Raw genomic sequence first — 6,613 nt, forward strand, 5'->3', positions numbered from 1 at the left:
GTCCCGCTCGCCGTGGCCGATGCCCTGCCGCCCCGCCGGTCCCGCGTCGTGGCCGATGACCGCGCCACCAGGGACCGCGGCCACGAGCTCGACGGGGGAGCGACGGGCTGCCCCGCCCGTCCCGCTCGCCGTGGCCTTCGCCGATGACCGCGGCCCCGCGCAGCACAGCGTCGAGCTCGTCTCGCTCCGCTGCGTCCTCTCCTCCTGCCGAATTCGCCGCTCACGGCCACCACCGCTCACCCGCGACCCTGCCTCGTGGTTAGGGTTTCGGGTGTTGGCTCCAACACCGGTGGCCATGGGGCTGCGCCTCCTCTCTGCCTCTGGTCGGTTCATCCCCTCCCCTCCTTCCTCCTCCTCCTCCCCCTCTTCCTCTCTATCTCTTTCTAATCCCTCTCTTCTTTTGTAGCAGCAGAGGAGAGGAGAGGGGATTGAGCCTGCAGCTCCACATGTGCTTCAATTCGATTTGGAGTAGTGCAATTGATGTGCTCCTACAACTGCTGTAGAAGATAGGATGGACGAGAGCACATCACACAATTCTCCACCTGCGATGAACACCGGCCGACATCTCCGCTCTGTGGTCGACCATGGTGTTATGGCAAGCGGTGATCTGATGTCGTTGGTTTCGGTTTATCTTTGCTTGAGAAATGATCAATTTGGGTCTGAAGAATAGTTGTACTATTAGTGATAGACATGGAATGGGGATCAATTTGGCCGGCATCTCTCTCTCTCCACTGTTGAACCCCCTTTTTGCAGCTCAGTATGCTAGGGAACGGATTAACAGTCACAATGGAGTACTGGGTGTGACATTTTTTTTTTTGATTCACAGTCACAATGCAGCTCAGTATGCTAGGGAAATTTTTTTGAATTTTTTTGAAAAAAACTTAGTAATGGCACACTAGCGCACTGTCCACTGGTGCGCCATTACTAACAATTTTTTTATATTTTTTTTTACTTTTTTTTCAAAACTTCTAATGGCGCACCGTGGGTGTGGTGCGCCATTACTATGTCAACTAGTAATGGCGCACCACACCTACGGTGCGCCATTAGTAATAATTTTTGTTTTTTTTTTAAAACTTCTAATGGCGCACCGCACACCAGGTGCGCCATTAGTAATATATTACTAATGGCGTACCTGTATGTGGTGCGCCATTGCTATATTCTAATGGCGCACCACACACGTGGTGCGCCATTAGTGACCATTTAATCTATAGTCGTTTTCCTAGTAGTGATCACTCAATATGAAACTACTTCATAACCAGATGTCGGCGACCCGCCCCATCGGACAACACCAGACCTGGTGCAGGGCATGTGCACAACGCTCGAGGACCTCCGTGACGCTGTTGGTGCTGGGAAGGATGAGAGGCTCGAGGCAAACCTGAAACTAATTAGGTTGGTGGGTGTTTTAGTTTGCTAGATGGATGCGCTTCAGTTATAGGAGAGCTTGCCTTGTATGTTTTATGGCAATTCATGGTTTCATGTCAAATAGCAATTTACAGAGTTCCAGTCCACAATATCGTTCCCTACTGTTGCTATACATACACCTATATAAATCCTCTGTGATTACCCAGCACCATGGTTTAAACGGGACTACCATGCTTCTATGTGGTCCCTTAAAGTCAGAACCCTCAAAGAATTTAGATAGAAGGTGCACACAATTCTTGTTTGCCGGTTTAGCATTTTATCATGTTTCTTATTTTATCCGTGTTTCTCTTTGATCCATAAAGGTTGCTTCTGTGGTCCGATGCTGGTGGTCCTTTATACGGATTCAACATTTGTTTCTTACTCTTCGTTGCTCAAGAAACCATTAGATGTTGTTCTTAGGATTCATTGCCTGTCAGCTGTGCTATGACTTCCATAAGTTAGCATCATTTATATGTCAGTATTTTGCTGTTAGTAACTTTAATAAAATTGTTAACCTATATTTGCTGGACAGGGGGCAACATCGGACCAGTGATATTGAGGTGCCGTTGGCCATGGGCGCATCTGTCCATAGCTAGGAGTAGGATTGTTAGTTTGTTACAACATATGGATGATATGCACACGGAAGGTGCTCTAATAATCCCAACTATTATTTATTTGTATCAGCTGCTAACGGTTTTGTATTTGAAAAATAATATCATGGTTGTTTCTTATATACGCAGGGTGATTTAAACAAGCCAGAATTGTTTCGACTATGATCCGCAACATAGATGGGGGATTTTAAAATGTCAGACAAGAAAGTTATCGGCCTGGTAGGTTCAAATTCAGTTCTTTTTTTCATTTTCTTTTCTATTACAAAATCATTTTTTGTCAAAATCTTATCGATGTCTTGACTGACTATGCAACATAATCTTGAGTATGATTCATATAGTTTGGTATTTATATTGTGTTTAATGCTCAAGTCTTTTCACCAGACAATATTATTAATTGATCAAATTAATCTAAGCCCAATCATCTTACATGAGATTTTTGTCTTGCCTCAGTGACACAACCAAAACTATTTTTTTGGTGGTGTTATAATCATGATACTTGTGCATTACGAGCTTTTAACTTTTGTGGTTTGTTAACACGATTATTTGACATATTCACTTACACAAGTACTATCACATGAGTAAATCATTCGCGCGTCGTTTGTATAATCATGACTTCGGGCTGTCTGGGTGGTAGCAAAACTACATGCGGTGGCATCCCGGGTTTGACACTGTTTCGATCTATGGTTGCTTCTTTCGATCCAACATTGAGGTCATTCGTGAGCGAGATTGGACGGCACCATGGCACCACTGTTGCTCCGCCGGATGCATGGTCTGATTCTTGTTTTTGTATTGGTTAGATTACTTGCTTATGTCTTGATGAAGAGAGTTTACTTCCTGGCCCTAGAACTCTTATGTTTGGTTAATTATTTTGATTTTGTTCCTTAGGTTAATAGAATCTTATTGCAGTTTTTTGTACAGATGTTCCATTTTACCTAGGGATAAAAAGTGCAATATAAAGGTTCAGTAAAGGATCTGAATTTATATCTGATCATTTAGGTGCTGAATTTGTCTATCTAAACTTTATTGGCACTGAAATTATCTCGATGACTGATATTATCTGATGTAACATACGTTGGGATAAATAATACTATACAAGTGGATATGAGGGATAAATAATATAATAGATGAGGGGGTGCTTAAGATTTTTTAGAAGTGTTTCTAATCATTACTAAACTCTTTCAAAGCAAGGGAACGATTTAAAGTTCTGTCCTGCATATAAAGCAGTGATTCATTTCCCTTTGAGTGGCTAAACATATAGTGGAAGAAGGGCTTCTATGTCACATCCATGGGTTCATATTTAGTTCCATGATAGCATTAGTAATAGAAGAGAAAGCATACTTGCTTCTCTGTGTTTTATATATGGTTTAAAAGTGTCTTCTGGGTTACTCTTTCATTATTTTACAGGAATGTTTGTTGTACATTGGTCCTACATGCCTCTGTCTGAGGCTGTTACGAGCTACTATCAGTTCCATTCCATTCTTATGTTTGAGAGATGGCGCCTGATTGCTCTGTCCTTGGAGGGGTTTAGACTGATGTTTTTGTTAGTGATGGAGGCGTTCAGTCACAGATACATTTTTTCTGGGGCGGTTCTTTCGATGGTTTTTTGTGTGTGGAAGTTCTTTCGATGGTTGTTTTCTTTTGATGGTCGTTGTTCATTGTATGGCCAGGCAGTTTCCAGGTGGTTCGCATTTTTATAGGAGGCACATGCTTTTGTTCATCTTGCTTCTTGGCAATACATTTTTTTGTTTTGGCATGTACAAGATGTGAATTTATTAGTGTTGCTTCAGACTAAGTCTGGACCATGCTGGTTCTAATAATGTGTTCTTTGATGCTTCTGCGGGTTGTATATTTTTGCATGCTCAGTGTGGGTAAACATATGGAGTTTTTCTATCTCTCTTGACTTCTCACTTTAACTTTTCGGGACATGAACATTGAAGTTACTATGGCTACCATAAAAAGGCATATTATGGCCTAATAAACTCTTAGTTGCATTAGTACTGATGATATGCTTTCTATCTGTCATGATGTAATTCAGGAAATTTCTTTGCAAGGAAAAATATTATCTATAGTTAAAAGATACAATTCTTATTGTGGAGATCAACATGTTCTTGTTATATCATTTTCTGCAGTAGCTACCTCTTGAAATACAAATGTAGTAGGGTCAATAAATTTTGGATGAGAAGTGTATGTTTAGAGTTCCTAAATAAGTTTACATACCATCGACTCTTCATAAATCAAGTGTATTGTTCCTTGATTTACTAGAAGAAAATACAGTATATGTCATGGAGTCATCTTATTGAGACTTTTCTTCCGCGGATACTACAGATGCTTTGTGAGAGGATGCTTCTGCTGGAGACCTTGATCCAGTCCAATGATTTATCCGACAAGGAGGTGAGCTCACATGTAAACATGTGTTTGTTTAAGACACTAAGAAAAAACACACGTCTTCTGAAATGCTTTACTCTATTTCGTAATTGAAGGAAAAATCTAATGTATTTCTAGACTTCTTTATGCACATATTGTCTGGAAAAAAAATTGTTAATGTGATCAAAATTATGAATAGGAAGTGTATTGTGTCATCATTATAGAATGGAGCTCTGATTTTAATATACAAGGTAAGCTCATGGAAAGGTAAAAAATAATTCAACATTCAAATTCTTCATGCCAGCCTGAAACTTGGAACACAACAGAATTCAGTGAGCTCGCTCTAAACAAATTTTGTGATGGTGTCCGCATTCACTGGTCGCACAATGCAGGAGAAGCATTGTTGGGGTCCTCATTGTCACCAAGGGGATGCAACCTACATCAATCGTGTAGAGAGCCACTGATGTGTCCGTGCCCATGTTGTGCTACACCAAGCTTCAGTAAAAATAATATATTTCTGGGATTAGTCCTCAACAGGCAAGAAGAAGTGCCATCACTGGTATGAAACTCATGCCAGGGGAAGGGATTCCATCACTGCCTTTTGATCAGCAAGTGTAATCTCCATTGATGATCGTCCCTGTTCAGCATTCATCAACAGAATGCCATCTTCAGGCACCTCTCTAGGCCCTCACTCTGAATTCTTTCGGTTTTAAGTAAGGAAACAATCTATATGCATCTAAACAATTTTTTTCCAATTTATTGCTGCTCTGCTATGCCACTGTTTCTAGATCTTGTTCATAGTGTTCGAGTTTACATAGTCTCAATGTTCACTGAATAATATGAGAGGATTGATTGATGCTATATATACAGCCAAGTTTCTACACACTTGCATCAGTTTGCAGATATTTCCAGTTAAAAGATTGTACTCTCCTCTGCTCTGAGCTGGGAATTCTATTTCTCTGTAAAAAAAATTGCTTGCTTTGTTTGTCAATCCTTGCTTATTTACTTTTTGTACGTTTTGGATGCAGTAGGTGCCCTCCCTCCATGGACGAGGAGGACATTGACCTGGACCTTGACGACGACATCGTCCACCCCACACAAGGTCGTTGCCACCCAATAAACTTCTTTTCTTCTTCCATTCCAAGTTACCTCTGCTCTGTTTCTGCAATCGATTCATTGTTCACTAGCTATAGATCCCTATGCTGCTGTTGGTGGTGGTTGGTGAGGTGACGCTGGAAGGCGCGGAGGCGTCGTGGATGAAAGAGAAAAAGAAGAGGACATACCGTATAGCTGCCCACCGCTGCTCACCTCGATGGCTCGACCACCTCTGCTATGCCGCCGCCGACACAGGGGGAGGCCGAGGTGATCATCGACGGTGCTCACCCCGACCCCCTTGGGATCTAGGGGAAGGGGCTATGGCGGCGGCGGCACTGGGAGAGGCGGCAGCGACAGCGGCGCTCGGAGAGGAGGCACCTACTTTATTTCTACTTCTACTTTTCTTCTGCACCTATAGTTTCAATGCTTTATCTGCTCGTGGAGCTATGCTTCTGTTGCATTGGGCTAAGGTTTGATTGCTTGAAGGTGTATGTCAAGGTGTAAGTGCAGCCTCATTGTTGATGATGAATACCGTGGAGTAAGAATGATCTGGCTCAGCAATTTTCTGGTTCAGGTCGTAGACATATTTGGGTTCTAGGTCACATAAATAAAATTTAGAGTTAATTGATCTGGCTCAGCAATTTTCTGCATTAGACATCTTTTTATGCTTATTTTTTTTGTGAATTCTACAATTTGTAGCTTTGTGCTAAACTGACATTTTTTAGTCACCTACATTCCAGGATGTTTTCAAACTGATAATATTTTCGTAAGTTTAGGTTCGCACTTGGCTTTATGTAACACCCCGGATGTAATTTACCTTATATGTATCCCAACTCTTGCCGTTTCCGGCACTAAATTATTTTATTTTCCTCGGGTTCGGGTTTTTGTCTCCGTGTGTTGTTGCCTTTGTCATGCATCTCATATCATGTCATCATGTGCATTGCATTTTTATTCGTGTTCGTCACATGACTCCGAGCATTTTCCCCGTTGTCCGTTTTGCATTCCGGCGCTCCTATCTCCTCCGGTGGTCCTTTCAACCTCTTTTCATGTGTGGGGGTTAAACATTTCCGGATTGGACCGAGACTTGCCATGCGGCCTTGGTTTACTATCGATAGACCGCCTGTCAAGTTTCGTGCCATTTG

This window comes from Triticum aestivum, chromosome 5A (genome assembly GCF_018294505.1).
Source record: "Triticum aestivum cultivar Chinese Spring chromosome 5A, IWGSC CS RefSeq v2.1, whole genome shotgun sequence".
NCBI lineage: Eukaryota > Viridiplantae > Streptophyta > Magnoliopsida > Poales > Poaceae > Triticum > Triticum aestivum.